This window comes from Macrotis lagotis, chromosome 2, assembly GCF_037893015.1.
Source record: "Macrotis lagotis isolate mMagLag1 chromosome 2, bilby.v1.9.chrom.fasta, whole genome shotgun sequence".
Classification (NCBI taxonomy): domain Eukaryota; kingdom Metazoa; phylum Chordata; class Mammalia; order Peramelemorphia; family Peramelidae; genus Macrotis; species Macrotis lagotis.
Genome location: NC_133659.1, coordinates 328,563,504 through 328,581,270, shown reverse-complemented (window position 1 = coordinate 328,581,270; position 17,767 = coordinate 328,563,504). Strand labels below are relative to the sequence as shown.

Below are 17,767 nucleotides of genomic sequence, written 5' to 3'. Positions count from 1 at the left end.
ACCAGTGGAACACTTCACATGCTTGGGGTGGACATTGCTCCACTACTCACCTTGGGTCTCCCTTGGGTTACCCTCAACCTAGTTTAGCCTACCTGCCAAAATTGTTTACAGGGGTATGGCATGTGCATGCTACAGTTTCTTAGAGCCGGTGAGAGTTAGGGGACTCAGGTAGACATCCAAGGTGGAAAGCAGTCTTGAAAGTACCTCACAACAAGTACTGGTCTTTCTTGAACTCACCCTACACCTCAAGGATCAGAGTGTCTGTTGATTGGATTTGGACAATCTCATTACTCTCATATTCTCTGCAATAAATGTTGGGCATGATCTCTGATTGACTTGATAAAGTTGGCCATCTTTTCATTTAAGTTCCTCCTGAGCCCTGCAATATTAAGTATATAATAAATATTAAACATTTTGTGACTTTTTAAAATAAAATCACCAAATGTCTCATGAAATGTTTCCTATTCATTGCTTTTGAATGTATGATGATTTTTTTTTTTTAGGTTTTTGCAGGGCAAATGGGGTTAAGTGGCTTGCCCAAGGGCACACAGCTAGGTAATTATTAAGTGTCTGAGACCGAAACTGAACCCAGGTACTCCTGACTCCAGGGCCGGTGCTTTATCCACTACGCCACCTAGCCTCTCTGAATGTATGATGATTTAAAGAGGTGGTAACTCCTCCATGTCTCCTAGGAGAGATCACCACATGCACAGATTGGTAGGGATCAAATGAGATCGTATATACATACACATGTGTTGTTTGTACATGTCAGGTCCTGTGGACACACGAGTTATTTCTGCTCTGGTTCCCTCTCAAATCCAATTCAGGTTTCACCATGGCATTGGATTTGATAATGTATTCTTAAAAATGAAGCTAGCAGACCATAGACCCAAGATGGAAAGATTTGGAGTTCCATCCTCGTGGTGCACAAATGTTGTTCAATGGTTGGGAACTGGCCTGCCTAGACTTCCATAGATTTATCACCAGAGGATAAAATTGTCTCAACAGATGGACTAAACCTGGTTAAGAGGAACTGAGGGGCCTCAGATCCATTGGTGACTAGGAGGCTGTCTAACCCAAACATGTGAAGACTTCCCAGTTGAATGGGAAAATGAGAACAAGTGATTCTATATATCATGAAAACCATGGAAGCAGGTGCTGTGCAGTGGTCTTCCCTTGCATCCTGGTCATGGCCAGTCATCTTGACTTCTGTTTTGCCAGGGAACTACGATGCTTCGTGAAGAGAGCAAGAGGCTGATGACTGCAGCTCTGCTTCAATTAAATCTGATTCCTGAGTCTTCTTTGAAAATGAAGGACCAATAACAGCAAGAAAAACAGTTGATAACTTCCCTACTTAGTTGTCTCCCCCCCCCCCCCCAAACTCATCTTACTGAACATTCTCCATGGGCCCAGGGTTCCAAAGCAAATAGTTGGTTCTACACAGAAATTGTGCCCCAAGTTATAAGTGGGTTCATACTCTTTTTGCCTGCTGGTAATGATAGCAGTTCAGGTGCAAGATGATGTGTCCTTATGAAGCCTGTTAGTCAAAAACAGTTGCCCAGTTAGAAGAGTGAAGAGAAAGCTTGGCAAGTGATCCTGGTTTACCCTTCTGTGCCCTTGCTTAGAAGAACTGATCCAGGTGTGCTGCCAGACTGGCATATCAGGACTGATGCTGAAGTTCTGTGGTGGTGCTATGTCCTGGGAAACAGAAGGCTAAAGGCTGCTGCTGAGGGTGGTCTCATCAGTTAGTATTGTGGGGAAATAATGCTGATGACTGTAGGAGAGCTGGTTCCTGGGTGAAAAGTACATAAGCATCCTATTTCTATTGTTAAAAGGAGGCAAGATTTGGGGAAATAGCAAGATAGGAGAAATCAGAAATGTAGATTTCAGGAACTTAATTTTTCATATATGTATGTGTATACATCCACATGCATGATATATTTGCATTTATTTATACATGCATATATATGTCAAGATAGGTATACAAAATTTCTGTCTTCACATAGTATTAGCAAGAACATTCTGACTTAAGAGCATAGGGAAATTAGCTGTTGCTATTTCTTCACAGCTTGCTGACTGAATGTGCATGCTCACAACATGAGAAGCAGTTCTTTGAAAATTAAAAAAAGAACGTATCAGACGAGATAAACCTCGGGCTGCTCGACTTGCAGAACTCTCAACAAGAGATGGGTCTTTGGGTAGTAGGAATAGAGGGAAGTCATGAGATTTTGAGTCATTTTTTTTTTTAGGATTTTGCAAGGCAATGGGGTTAAATGACTTGCGCAAGGTCACACAGCTAGGTAATTAGTAAGTGTCTGAGTTCAGATTTGAACTCGGGTACTCCTGACTCCAGGACCGATTCTGTTCACTGTTCACTCTGTTCACTGCGCTACCTAGCCGCTCCGAGAGTTATTGTCCAACTGGAAGGGACTTTTAAGATGATAGTTCATTTTATTAAAGGGCAAATTGGCATTTGGAGAAGGGATGTTGACTTGCCCAAGTCCCAATAGGAAATTGGTAGTAGAACCATGATTAGAACTGAGTGTTTTTGATTTTGAATCCAGGGCTCAGCCCACTTGCTGCTATCCTTTTTTTTTTTTCTTTAACTAGAGAACCAAAGGCTGCAGGACGTCTAGAAAGGTAATGCAGGACAATACCAAAATTGTCTCAGACAGGTAGGAATTTTACTTATTTTTAATGATCTGCCAAAGAAGACATTCCTAATGTTAAAGTCCTTTTTTCTGTCTCAGTATATACCTTTATACCTAGTCTTCCCCTCTTGCTCTGTAGTTAAAATCCATGTCCCTTTGAATTTCTTTTCTGCTCAAGGGTATGTATAGGCCAGTTAGATGATTCTTTCCTGGCTGTGGAGGAGCTGAACTTCTGGCCTGGGGTAGCTGTTTTTCATCTGTGTGACTAGGCAGATGAAGTCAAAACTTGGGATTGGATTTATGAACAGAAACATTGTACAGTTCATTGGCTGCTGAGCAGAGCCTTTTCCTTGTACCTAAGGGCCGTGGATGGAGACACTTTGGCCAATCCCAGCATTTTGTTTTTTTCTTTTCTTTTTAACAGCTGCTTGCACTTCAGAGACTGCTTTCTTCTCATTGGCATCTCAGCCTACACACTGTCCTACTCTATGAAGACAAATGACCCTGGGCTTGTGGGATCACACCTAAGTGCTTTTGTCACTGCTGGCCTACATTAGGGGAATCCTAAGTGGGGACACGGAGGAGCCATAGCTGGGCTCTCCAGGGGGCTTCAGAGTACTTTCTGGGTGTAAATCAACTCACACCATGTTGGGAGGTCGAGGGAAATATTTTTAAAATGGTGTAGTGTCTTTCAGTTTATCACCTCCTATTTGAGATGCTGGTGACTTGTAAGGAGAGAATTCCTCCTTGGAGCTGAAATCTTTGAATGCACTTAAAGGCAAATTGTTCTGGAAAGTTTGAACCCAATCTGGTCAGATGTTTCTGAGTTATGGGAGAGTGTCTAAAATAAACTTTTTTCCAGCTAAAAATAATTTTGCTCAGAAGTTACCAAAAATGGCTGACTAGAAAAGCTTTTGGATGGCTTGTCTAAATCCACACCAGTAGTCCAAAGGCTCAGAAAAAAAAAGATGTTGGAAAAAACCTTTGAGACAGGATTTGACTGTATTTGGGTGGAGATTGTACAGAGTTATGGTTCCTTAAATTATCTCCTGAAATGAAGGCTAATGGTGGTGGTGGGGGTAACCACATATTGGATGCAGCAGGACCCAGGAGACTTGATCTGAAACACTGTCACATGCTTTTGCTCTCCAGTTGCCAACCTGGGGATGGTGTTGGAAAGAAGACAAAAGGGGGCACTGACTTCTTTTTGTCTCTGTTGTTAGTTACCTACATTAGTTTGTTATTTAAAACAATTATTCTTTTCTCTAGCAAAGTAATTACATTTTATCAGTCACAGTTTATTGTCAACTCTTGAGGGCAGACCTTTGGCCTTGAGATGTTATCTCTTTGAAGTTTTCATTGTTTGTGGTCTCCTTGTGGAAAGTGCTCATTCTGAGTTAGATGACCTGGATTTGAGTCCTGGTTTTGTCATTTCATTCCTCCTTTTGGCTCTCTCTGACTGCTCCTTTTCTGTCTCCTTTGCTGGATCCTCCTCTAACTGTCCCCGTACCTCAGGGCTCTGTCCTGGGCCCTTTTTTCTTCCTCTTTCTTTACTATCTTGGTGAACCCCTTAATTCTCACCTCTCCAATTACCATCTCTATACCCCTGAAACTCTTTGTTAACCTCCAATCTTTCATCTCTGACATCTTTTTCAGATGTCCAGTAAACTTCTGAAACTCACTGTATCCAAAAGAGAACTCATTCTCTTTCTCCCTAAGCTTTCTGCCTTTTTGCCCACCCCCCCAATTACTATGGAGGATACCACCATCCTCCTAATCCCTCAGTTTTACAGCCTAGGAGTCATTCTGGATTCTTCATTATCTCACCCCCCATGTCCAATCTGTAGCCAAGGCCTATTGATTTCACCTTTGTAATCTCTCATCTACCCCTACCCTGGTGCAGGCCCTCTTCACTTCCTGCTTGGACTATTGCAATTAGATTCTGGGGGTGGGAGGGGTGAGGAGAGTGAGTTGGTGGGGTCTGCTTGCCCTTCTGACACTACACTGTGATGCATTCAGCCACCAAGGTGATTTTCCTAAAATGTTGATCTGGTCTTGTCACCCTGCACCCCAGTCATCAAGTTCTGCTGCTCCCTATTGCCAGCAAATGCAAAATCCTTTGACATTCAAAGCCCTGCTTTGCCTGCCCCTTCCTACCTTTCCAGTCTTCTTAATTTTACTCCCCTCCATGTACTCTTGGACTCAGTGATGCTGATCTCCTTGACTCTAGGCATTTTCTTGGACTGTCATCTATCTAGGGCAGGAGTGTTCTCTCTCCTCCAGTTCTGACTAGAGACCTCTCTGACTTCCTTCAAGTCCCTACTAGAATTCTCCCTTCTAAGAAAGCATTTTTGGTCTCTTTTAATTCCAGTGCCTTCTCTTTGTTAATTATTTCCTATTATTTATTTGTTTGCATTGTCTCCCTTAACCTTAGTCTCAGTTTTCTCATCTATACAATGGGAGTATTGGAACTAACTACCTTCTAGGATGCGGATGTGCAAATAGGTGTAATATGTATCATAAGTCTTATAAATATCAGTTTTTAATGTTTAAACTAAAAGCAGTAATTTGTATTTCCTTTACTTTTTCTTTATTTTGTTACTATAAAAATTTTGTAAATTTCTAAAGAACTAAAATCCTTTTACCGACATGAGTTATATGAAAGAAGAATCTGTCTTGGTCTTTTTTGTATCCCTCGCTGTGTTTTGTTTGTAGTGGGCACTCTATAAAGTTTTCAATTAATGTTACTTGGCATCCCAGTGAGGTAGGTAAATATGTTTATTATGGGTGGAAATAGTAACTTCATTTTACAGATGGAGGCAATATCCAAGGTAGCACTTCAGTAAGAGGGATGATTTAGAATTCAGTTAGTGTTCAGCATCCTCTTAGAGAAAGAAATCTCCTTTTACATAGGGGCAACAGGACTCTTGGAGTTTCCCTTCTCTGCTGTTTATATCTGCAGGAAGTCCACAGAGAAATGGAAAGGAAGGCATCAGAAAAGAGGTGGTGGGGGAACACACACACACACACCTTGGAGATATATACACACACCACACAAGTGATCTCTCATAGTGGGGTAGATGACAGCTGTCTTTCACTTGACTATTTGTTAAAAAAGAATGAAATGTAGTATTCTGTGCAAGCTGTGATTTAGCCATAAATGAAGAAAAGCCAGAACTCAGGTTAGCCCACTGGCTCATGGTGAGCACTTGCGGGTAGCATTTATGGTTGATGCTGAAAGCTTTGGGGCTCAAAGTGCTTTGTCACTGCCTTTCGGAGATAGGCTTTCAAAAGGGGGGATCCATCCTGTAGGTTGTGCAGGTGAGCCCCCTCTGACCCTCACTGGGGTGCTTCCTGCTTTGAGGTATAAAAGGACTGTTGTGTCCAGGCCTTATTGAGAGGCTGCCCCTGATTCTCTCAGTGAGGCTTTTCTCCCCCACAGGGAGCTCTGCCCTCTGGGTGGGATAAGGGGAGCTGAGGTGAACAGTCCCTGCCTTCCTCTGGCCCCCATGACTTTCAAGCTTGTTAGAGAGAGGACAGTTGCCACCAAACTGGGCCCACAGTTCTCTTAAATGCTTGAACAGCAGGGCTCTCCAAGTATGGCATAAGGCATCAGGTTGAGGGGGAATCATACTTTCCTTTCATGGACAGCACCTTAGCCCTTAGAACTCATTTGTGTTTTTTTTTTTTTTTTTTTGTGCTTTTTAACACCCCCTCCACGGCCCCTTTGAAGAAGACAACTTTTAATATTCATTCTGTGACTTGACTGCTGGGCTGTTTGCCTTTGGCTTGTACAGTTTGACTTTGCATTGATGCCAGGTCCCATTGGATGCGGGGTCTCCCCCTTCTCCCTTCCCCCTTTTCCATCTAGGGGTCTCCCAGGGCAGATTTGAAACTCTCCTCTGCTGGTTTGTGCATGGTGCCCTTGAAATCAGATGAGGAGACTTATTAAAACCATTGCTGGTTACCATGGCAGCAGCTGTCACTGTGGACTAATATCAGAAGCATATAGTGAGGGGTGCAAGGGGGAAGAAAGGGCAGGTGGCTGCTGCTGATTAGCTGGTGGCTGATGGATTGGCTGTGCTAGGGGCCAGCCAGGGAGAAGCCTAGATGTGCTCTTCTAATAAGGTTTGGTCAAGAACTTTGTTTTCCTTTTCTACCCCGTCCCTTCCTCCTCTCCTTTAAGTACAGCATTTTGCATGGGGTGGATGATCAGGAAATGATATGATTGTTGGATCCAAATCCTTCCTTTTTTTTTTTTTTTTTTTGGTTTATCTTAGAGCCTGCTTTTCCATGTCACTTAGACCTCTGAATGTTTCAGTTTAAATTAAAAAAAAATTAGTTGAATGCCTATTCAGTTCAGAGAGCATGGTGGTTATCTTTGTTTTGGGAGCCAAAGCTTTGAGCTGGGAAGGCTTCAGCTGTGACCCATCCTGGACTCAGCAGGTGACTGAAGATCTTCAAAGACCTGCAGGAGAGTGTCCCCTAGGAGGGGCTTCTGTGGTCTCAAGCAATGCAGGAAGTTATCTCCTGTGGTGAGGAGGGTGTTGATGATTTTCTTAAGTGGAGGAGAGGACTTGAACAGGAAAATCTGAAAGAAGAAGAAGAAGAAATTTTTAGGATTAAGGCAAATCAGATAATAGAAAAAAGTGTCTATTATGGTTTAGTTGTGCAGACAAGACATAAATATAGCAAACAGTTATTTAACAATTTAAGTCAATTTAAATATGTGAAATGATTAGTCCAAAATCACAAAGATTGGTAGTGTGTGGTAGTCCCCTTCCATCCTCTGGATTCCTGGTTACCTTTTATGGATTTGTGGTATCTCTAGTTTATCTGGCTGTGGAAATGAATTGTGTACATACCTAGGGATTATGCATAGAGGGGCAGCAGCTAACACTTACATAATAGTTGCCATGTAGCTTTCATCTGTGTTAATTAATACTTACAACAACTCTGCAATGTAGGTGCTTTTAGTATCCTCATTTTATAGATTGCTGAGTGAAGACACATGGTCTTCAGCAAGATTTGAACTTAGGTCTTTCTGACTCCAAGCCTAGCACTCTATCCACTGTACAGTCTAGCTCCTGGGTAGGTAGTCAACAAAAAATTTATGGAAAAACTAATCAAAAGAAAATTGAAATTAGAAAATTGAACGTTGTGGTGTAGATTTGGAGTCTAGTAACCTTAATTTAAATCCAACTCTAATTTGTGTGTGTGTATATAAGGAGGTTCTTTGTCCTTTGTCCTTTTCTTTTTTCTTTTTTAGTTTAGTTTTTTTTTTTTGTTTTCTGCAAGACAGTGGGATTAAGTGACTTGCCCAAGATCAGACAGCTAGGTGATTATTATGTGTCTGAGACTGGATTTGAACTCGGGTCCTCCTGACTCCAGGGCTAGTGCTCTATTGGCCACCTAGCTGCCCCCTTGTCCTTTGTTTTTGAAGAAGACCATGACACCAGGGAGGTGATGCTATGACAAGCACATGAATTGGATTTGAGTGAGGGAGGTTGTGTTAAGTTCCCAGCCTCATTTTCTCCTCCAGAACCGTCTGGGTCCAGTGCCCAGATATGAATCAGGATGACTGATTTATGTATGACATAAACCCCCTCTCCCCAGAATGAAATGACTTGTCCAGGGTCACACAGCTAGTATGTGTCAAATGACTGAGGCTGGATTCCTCCCCCTGAGTCCAAGGCTAGTGCTGTATCCACTATGCCAGGAACAAGGTCCTCTCTGAACCTTATGTCTTATGTCAGTAAAATATAAGGAGGGTTGTAGTTTGATTAGATGCATTCTAAAGGTTTTTTCAGCTTAAAATCCTATGAACCTATGAAAGTGGCTTATACAGATGTTTTCACGTTCTGTTGCAGCCCCTGGGGCATCCTGAGTTGTTAGTGATGGGGTCACACCAAGCTAGGAGTGCTGATACTGCTTTTGGTTTTCCTCAGTCCTTTGCTGGTGAAGACCCTAGTTTTCCTTTCCTCATTAAAACTTCACCTGTCCAGTGAAGACTGTATGGGGCTTTTATGCTTTTGAACACCAACCAGACTGAACACCTCACAAAGAATGATTGTCATCTGATCTCTAAAGCAGAGAAGACAGGAATCCATATTAGTTCTGGCTAGAGGACCATCTGTCCTCTATATATCAAAGTCAGTGTGACTCAGAGATTCCTCAAATCGCTGATTGTTTTCTTCTCCCCTTCCCAAATAGAATTCTGAGATTTTCATGAGTGTGATGCCTGTCCATTGATCTCTTGCTTCCTGACTAGATGTGTGTGCCCCTTCCTGTCTCCCCTCTTGTTTTTCAGGATCCATCAGTTGTGCCTGTGGCCTGGTGAGGTAGGAGTGAGCCGAGGGTGCTAATTCCTTTTTTATTTCTTTTCTTTTTAAAATTGATTTATTTTGGATTTTACAATTTTCCCCCCATTCTTGCTTCCCCCCCCAGAAAGCAGTCTGTTAATCTTTACATTGTTTCCATGGTATACTTTGATCTAAGTTGGATGTGATGAGAGAGAAATCATTCCTTAAGGAAAAAAAATAGGGTATAAGAGATAGCAAAATCACATAATAAGATAAGTTTTTTTTTAATTAAAGGTAATAGTCTTTGGAAGTGAATTTGTTTTCTAAGGGAAGTGGCACTTGAGTTTAGGTTTGAAGGAAGCTTGGGGACGAGGGAGCTGGTGGCAAGGATAAAGTGCCTTTTAGGCTTGGGGGCCAGCTTGGGCAAAGGGGCTGTGGCCCATGGAAGAGCAATTGAGGCAACAGCAGAAGACCACTCTTCATCTCCTTTAAAGGTATTTTGGCCTTCTCTAAACTTCTTTTTAGGTTTTTGCAAGGCAAATGGGGTTAAGTGGCTTGCCCAAGGCCACACAGCTAGGTAATTATTAAGTGTCTGAGACCGGATTTTAACCCAGGTACTCCTGGAGTTAGGAATACCTGGGTTCAAATCCAGCTAGGTAATTAAATGTCTGAGACTGGATTTGAACCCAGGTACTCCTGACTCCAGGGCCGGTGCTTTATCCACTACACCACCTAGCCACCCCTTCTAGCAACTTCTTAACTCTTTCCAACTCCCTTTGGAATACATCTCAGTGGAATTATGGATAGGACAAGTGATATCTCTTTGAGATCTTTAGTTTTTTTAATGCAGTGATTCTACTTTATTCTGTTGGAAATTTCATCTTTGATATAGAAAAAGAGGCTTCCTGACAAAGGGGAGACTCAAAACTAGCTTTGCAAAAGGGACAAAAAGGGATCTTGGGTTACAAAAACATGATTTCGTCATCTTTTTCTTCTCTCCCAGTTTGAGTTGATCTCCTAACAGCTGTTTCCTTCTGCCTTTTGGCATCTGCTAGGGCCAGGGAATGACTGCAGGGACTCCCTCACCTGGATCAGCTGCCTTGATGGTCTGGCTCTGGCTTCTCAGAGCAAGTTTGGGGTAGGCAGTGGAAAGAAAAGCAAAGCTTTGAGTGTCTTGGATTCGGTTTCCTTAGGATCAGTATTTGGCTAAAATAATTTTGACCTTGATTTAATTCATCATTTATGATTCTTGAGAAAAGTATTAGTGCTGGGAGTGGAAGGAGGGTAAGATGGATAGGGTAAAATCAGGAGGTAAGGAGAGAGGTGGGAGTTTTGTGGTAACTGGAAAAAGTGTTTTCTTTACTCAACTATACTGTCTTAAAACTGCCTGTTTCCATTTCACTTCAAGGCCCCCTACAACACCTGGCTATTTGCTGTCCAAGGTATTGACAAGTGAGGAAATGAACAGCTCTTCCATTGTTCTTTCTTCTCCTGTTCCTCATGTTGGTGAGATTTTGTAGGAAGAGTGAACTTTTCAAAACCCCAGGACAGTGATTAGGAAATAGGAAATCAGATTTTAACTTACATTTGCATGAACTTTGTATACCAAAAAGAGAATACAAGGCAAGTCATTAAGAATTTCCTAAAATGCCTTTGGGGATGTTTTGTTTTTTTATTTTTTATTTTTATTAACATTTTATTTGTTTCCCAATTAATCACAATAGTAGTATCTACCTATCATTTTTTGTAAGGTTTTGAATTTTACAATCCCCCCCTCCTTTCCTCCTCCCCCAACAGAAGGCTGTTGAATAGTCTTTACATTGTTTCCATGCTGTACATTGATGTAAATTGAATGTGTTGTAAGAGTAAACATAAAAGTGTTATAAGAGTAAACATAAACCCCCTCCCCCCAAGAATAGAGGGAGAAAAAAAATTGTAGGACAGTCTGTGTTCAGATTTCAATGGCTTTGTCTCTGGGGTGAGTTACTTTCTTTATCATAAGTCCACCAGAGAAGTTGCTTCAATATTTTTCCCATAGTTGCTATTACTAGCTGTACCTGCACTCTATTCCTCCCCACTCTCATTCTGTTTTCTCTCTCCTTTCGCCCTGGCCTTGTCCAGAAGTGTGTTGAATCTGATTACCCTCTCCCTCGATCTTCCCTCTCTTCTATCACCTATTCCCACCTTTCCTCCCCCCATTTCCCCTTATCCCATCCCTTCTCATTTTTCTCTAGGGTAAGATAGATTTCCTCACCTTATTAAGTGTGTATGTTATTTCCTTTCTGAGCCATTTTTTTTTTAGTTTTGTTGTTTTGTTGTTATTGTTGTTGTTTTTTTGCAAGGCAAATGGGGTTTAAGTGGCTTGCCCAAGGCCACACAGCTAGGTCATTTCTGAGACAGGATTTGAACCCAGGTACTCCTGATTCCAGGGCCAGTGCTTTATCCACTGCGCCACCTAGCTGCCCCTCTGAGCCATTTCTGATGAGAATGAAGGCTTACTCATTCCCCCTTGCCTTCCCCCTTTCCACTTCATTGGAAAAGCTTTTCTTGACTCTCATGTGAAATTTCTTAGCTTCTTCATCTCCTTTCCCTTCCTCTCAGTACTTTCCTTTATCACCCATTGACTTCATCTTTTTACTATATTATATCATTATATTCCTCTCCTTCCTATCCCCTGTCTATATATGCTCCTCTAACAGCTCTTATAAATGAGAAAGTTCATGAGTTATCAGTATCTTCTTCCCATGCAGGAATACAAACTGTTCAATATCATTAAGTTTCTCATAGTTAGTTCTTCTCTTCCACTCCCTCTATGGTTCACTAGTGTCCTGTACTTGGAGATCAAACTTTCTGTTCAGCTCTTGTTGTTTTAATAGGAAAGTTTGAAAGTCCATCTTTTCCCCTGAAAGGTAGTTGATCTCGGTTGTAAATCAAGATCTTTTGCCTTCTAATCCCTAGGAGCCTTTAATGTAGATACTGCCAGATCTTGTGTAATCCTGACTATGGAACCTTGGTAGTTGAATTGTTTGTTTCTGGCAGCTTTTAGAATTTTCTCTTTGTTTTGGGAGTTTTGGAATTTGGCTATAATATTCCTGGAAGTTTTTCTTTTGGTATCTCTTTTAGGAGGTGACCAGTGAATTCTCTCGATTTCTATTTTACCCTCTGCTTCTAGGATCTCAGGGCAATTTTGCTGTATTATTTCTTGAAAAATGAAGTCTAGGCTCTTCTCCTGATTATGATCTTCAGGTAGCTCAATAATTTTAAAATTATTTCTTCTGGATCTGTTTTTGAGATCAGTTGTTTTTCCAGTGAGATATTTCACATTTTCTTCTAATTTTTGGCTTTTTTGGGAAGAGTTTTATTTCTTCCTGATTTCTTGCAAAGTCATCAGCTTTCTTTAGTTCCATTTTGCATTTGAAGGAATTATTTTCTTAAGAGAGCTTTTTTATCTCCTTTTCCAGCTAGCCAATTCTGCTTTTTTAAGGCTCCTTTCTCCTCATTTGCCTTTTGTTTTGCTTTTTCCATTAGGCCTAAACTGGTTTTTAACATTATTTTCTTGAGTATCTTTTTTTGTATATCTTTCCTCAAGCTGTTGATTTGTTTTTCATGATTTTTCTGCATGGCTCTCATTTCTCCTCCCAATTTTTCTTCCGTCTCCCCTAATTGCTTTTCAAAGTCTTTTTTGAGCTCATTCATAGTCTGAGCCCATTTTCTATTTCTTTTGGAGGTTTTAGATACAGAAGCTTCGATATTGTTGTCATCTGAGTATGTGTTTTGATCTTCCATGGGACTAAAGCATTTCTGTATGGTCAGGTTCTTCTTTTTCTTTTGCTTACTCATTTCCTCAGTCCAAGACAGCACTTCCAAGGCTTTGGGTTTTTTTTTGGGGGGATACCCCACTGGGCCCTTTATTCCTTCAAGGCCTTATGCTCTCTTGCCTGTGCTTTGATATGTAGCTGACCCTCACACTTCCCTCTGCCCAGGAGGGATCCACTTGGCTACTTAGTATGGAAGCCCAAACTGCAACCTGGATCTGAGTGTAGGCTAGCAGCAGAATCCTACCCCGAGGGAGAGCAGAGAAATCTCTGCAGACTTCTCTTACCTTCTCTGGGGATGCAGGCTGCTTTCTTCCGATTCCTGCTGCAGGTTCTACGGCTGGTGCTCCTCATTCCACACTCATTCTGGTATAGCAGAGTTCTCTTCCCACCCCTTCAAGCTGTTGCCAGCGATCTCTGGGCTGGGCTGGGCAGTGCAGTGCTGTGGCTACGGATTTTTTGTAATCCCTGGTCCTGGTGAAGCACACCTTTTGTGTGGAACTTCTAAGTTATCTTGGACTGGGAAAATGCATCACTCAGTCTTTCTGTGGGTTCTGCCCCTCTAAATTTTTGCTAGAGTCATAATTTGTTGGCTTTTGGAGTGTGGGGTAGAAGGAGTTCCTGGGAAATGCTGCAAAGTCTTTTCTTTCTTGATCTTGCAGACCCTGAAGTGGCCAGGGGCCACTCTTTCTTTTTTCCCCACTGTTCCCACCTGTATACCATTGATGGGTGACACGGAGGTGTCTTGTGTTCAGACAAAGTCTTGCTGCTTCGTCTGATGTTGAGTGGGGCCCTATGCTACCTCAACTGTTCCTTTTCTTGACTGCTTCTGAGCCCCAGCTTCTGTCTAGAATTGAGGATGACCCAGTTGACTAATGTCAACACAACTTAAAGAAGACCATGGGAGGTTTCTGCTCTGTTTTTGTGAAAGTGTTTAGGTGTTAAGACATAGACGTGTGTGTGTGTGTGTGTGTGTGTGTGTGTGTGTGTGTGTGTGTGTGTGTGTGTGTGTGTGTGTATGTGTGTGTATTCTGGGTCTTAGATATGCTCCTGTGTATTGTAATGGAAAGAAAACAGCTTGGGATTTAAGACCCTTAAGCCATTTACTAGCTAGGTAACACAGATTTCTTAAACTCTTTAAACTTCTGTTTTCCTTATCTGTCTGTTGAAACAGTATCATATCTTTCTGATACATTGTGAAGGGAAACAGTACATAGTATAAAAAGTGCTGGATTTGGATCAGAGCCTCTGTATTCAATTTCCACCTTTGATGCTGTGACCTTGAGCAAGTCACTCACTTAGTTTTCTTGGACCTCAATTTCCTATCTATAGAAATAAGGAGATTGAGCTAGATGGTTTCTGAGGTTTTTTCCTACTCAAGATCATGTAAAACACAATATAAATTTGAATTGATATCATTTATTCTTACTAGTAAAGACAAGACTAGAAGTAGTAGTAATAATACCAATACTTGACATTTATAAAATATTTTGAAGTTATCAAAACACTTTACACGCATTAACTTACTTGTATTTCATTACTTTATCCCATTTTTTTTTTAGGTTTTTGCAAGGCAAATGGGGTTAAGTGGCTTGCCCAAGGCCACACAGCTAGGTAATTATTAAGTGTCTGAGACCAGATTTGAACCCAGGTACTCCTGACTCCAAGGCCAGTGCTTTATCCACTACGCCACCTAGCCGCCCCGCTTTATCCCATTTTTAGAGATGAAAGAAAAAAGACTCAGAAAGGTAAATGAACATTATTTCCTCCTCTAGATGGAGGCTATGTCCCTCAAATGAGATTTCTTTTTGAAGGATTAGAATGTCCTACATTTTACAATAAAGGTTCAGAGTACTTTATGTAGTCTAATTAATCCTTATTCTGTTTCTGAGGGGAATGGAAGACAGAACTTATATTATCTGCATTACCAAATAAGAGACAGAGAAACCCATATTTGGCAGATTATTTGTTGAATGTTTACCATGCCACTATGTATAATTTTAATAGATTAAGTTATAAAAATGAAAAGGTTATGATCCTTGCTTTTACAAACTCTATGACATCCACATGAGTAACTGTAATGCACACATTGCAGAGGCCTGTGACTCTTACAGGGAGGGTTGATATCCAGACCAGACTCAGAGTGACAGACTAAGCCAAGGCTTCTTAGCCTGGAGTCCATGAACTTGTTTTCAAGAAAGATTTGGGTCACTTTCATTATTATTGGCTTCCTTGGAAATCTTCTATATTGATTTTGAAAAGGGGTAGATGTGCTGCACCAGGATGATGGCCAGAGGTTCAGAGTCCTGGTCTGGCGCAAGGCTGCTCCAAAGGGGTGGGTAGTTTCTACAACTAAGTCACCTTTATCCAAAGGACCCCCATAAAGTTAGGCATGCCAGAGATGCACATCTTCAGTAGGAGCTGCCTCAGACCCACACTGTGCAATCTCTTATCAGTGGCCCTCATTCCCTTGGGGATCATCTGAGGTCATTTACTTCACTCTGTTAGAGGATGCCAAGAATTCAGTTAGTGCATAGTGTGTCAAAATGTAAAGAAGCTCGGCTCCTGACCTGTTATCTCTCTCCTGCTCTTAGCACAGGATTTCTTGTGGTTTCCTTTTTGACATGTCTTCCCACCTAGGTCTGAAGCTTAGCTGGGCACTGAGAGGATCCATAAATATTTGTAGGGGATGCAGAGGGAGCATTAATGGTGTGGGACTTAGTGGATTTTGCTGCCTTGCATACATAACTTCCTTTTCCCTCATCTTTTGCAAAGTGCTGGACTAGAATGAAGAATCCTGAGTGTGGTTGCTCCTTTTCTACTATGTCATGGTTCTCTGAAGATAGGGTTTCAGATGTGTATAAAGGTACTTCTCTCTTTTTAGAATCACAGTTTTAAAGCTGGAAAGGTACCTTGAAAAGTAATTTGGCATAGTAGATGGACAGACATCTTAAGAAGAAGTTTAGACTTCTGAGGGCTCCCATTTGCCTGCTGTGGGATGCTGGGTAAGGCAGCAAGGTGTTTAATCTGTGTTTTCAGAAAGTCACTAAGATTAGAAATTTCAAGATAGCTGCTGATCTGCCATAGTAGAGAGAGCTGCTTCACTGGAAATGTCCTAATACCAGTTAAATCATAAATCTAGACCTATCAAAACAAGGGACCCTTCTCTAAGTCTATCATATGGTCCTAGGGTTCGGCCTGATTGGTTGTCAAGATGTTTCGTACTTTCTTTGAGAGAACTATTTCAGGTAGTTGAATTTATAGCCTAAAGTGACTACTTGAGAACATGATCCTCTTTCCTTCTTGTTGAGAACAAAGGGATGGTTGGGTTTCATAAAGATTTCCAGGGAAAAGACTTATTAGATCTCTTAACAGTTATCACTCATTTTTCTGCCTTCAAAATGACCAGCTATAGCTGTGTCATCCTTTTTGGAGTATCTCTTTCATGAATCTTCTTGCTTGAAAGCAGAATAAAACTGTGTCTTCCTTCTGAGACTTTTGTGAACTTGCCTTGCTCACAGATCCAGTTGGGTACAAGGGTAAAAAGAGTAGGGTTGTGGTTATTATGCTCATTAGGAATTGGAATTTGAATTGCTGATGAACTGGTTGTAAACAGAAGGAGGAGTTATTTGTTACATAATTATTAATTGCCTTTGAATTTTCATGACATTCTTTTATCACTCAGTGGAATGGAGTTGTTGTCTGTTTATTTGGTTGAATTTCCCCAAATCAGTGTTGTTGGTTCTGATGAGTTTGGGAAATGACTTTATTTGGTAATGCTTTTGAACTTGTGAACTCTTTCTGTAGTGAGGGGAAATTGAGAAGGCAATTATGGTTGGGTAATTAATGAACTAAATATACAATTATCAGTATAAATGTTTACTATAACAAGAATTATTCATTGTATATTCAGTTCAATAATGTGGCCAAATGGCTACTCTCTGATCCCTCTCCTTGAAGTGATCTTTTTGCTTTTGCTCATGCTGTTCCATATGCATGAAATAGATTCCTTGCCCTCCTTATCTGCCAGCTAAATTTCTTTCTACTTTTCAAGGCCCAGTTCAGCTGTTACCTCTTCTTGAAGTTATTCCTAATGAGTTTTGGAGAAATTATCTCTCCCTTTTCAAATTTCTCAAAGCATGTTGCTTGGCTTCTTTTTATTTATTATTATTATTATTATTATTATTATTATTATTGTTGTTATTGTTTTTGCGAGGCAAAGGGGTTAAGTGGCTTGCCCAAGGCCACACAGCTAGGTAATTATTAAGTGTCTGAGGTTGGATTTGAACTCAGGTACTCCTGACTCCAGGGCCGGTGCTCTTTTCCACTGCATCACCTAGCTGCCCCTGCTTGACTTCTTTTTAAAAAAAAAAGTCAGATTCTACCTTTTATCATAGTTATTTGGATTTGTCTGGATTTGTCTTTAGGGCAGGGATAATATATTGGGTTTTTTTCCCCCCCTTTCTTTTGTAGCCAAAGGGCCTAGCATGGTAGCTTACACAATTTAACAAAACATTTGTTGAATTGTATCTAATTTTCATAATTTGTTATTGAATTTCTGAACTTAAACATCAAATAAAATGAGCATTTCTGTTTATATATATAGTATGTAGAAATTTGTTTTGTACAGCTTGCTTTCCTTTTAAAATATATTGCAAATTAAAAATATAATTAGAAAACTCCTAATTCTCTTTGATTTTTTTCTGATTTTCTGTTTTCTCTGGGAAAAAATTGCTTCATTGACCTGCTTTTCTTGCTTTTTTATTTGCTACTTTACTCTCTTTGAAAAGAAAAAAAATTATACTCATGAAATTTACATGGTCAGGCAAAGCAGATTCCTGTATTTGCTGTGGGATTGAATCTAACCTATCAAAATCCTGCTCTGTGCCACAGATTATATTAGATGCAGGACACACAAAGATGAAATGATAGTCTTTCTCTGTTCTTTATTGGGAGAGATGAGGGAGAGCCATATAAATTGGACTGTGGAGGAGATCCC

At 40.8% G+C, this 17,767-nt stretch overlaps 1 protein-coding gene across 1 annotated transcript in view; it reads left to right on the top strand.

Moving 5' to 3' along the window:
• The window catches only part of RBFOX2 (RNA binding fox-1 homolog 2), a 282,975-nt gene that overhangs the window by 26,779 nt on the left and 238,429 nt on the right, over positions 1 to 17,767 (top strand). The gene's annotated exons all lie outside the window — the stretch shown is intronic.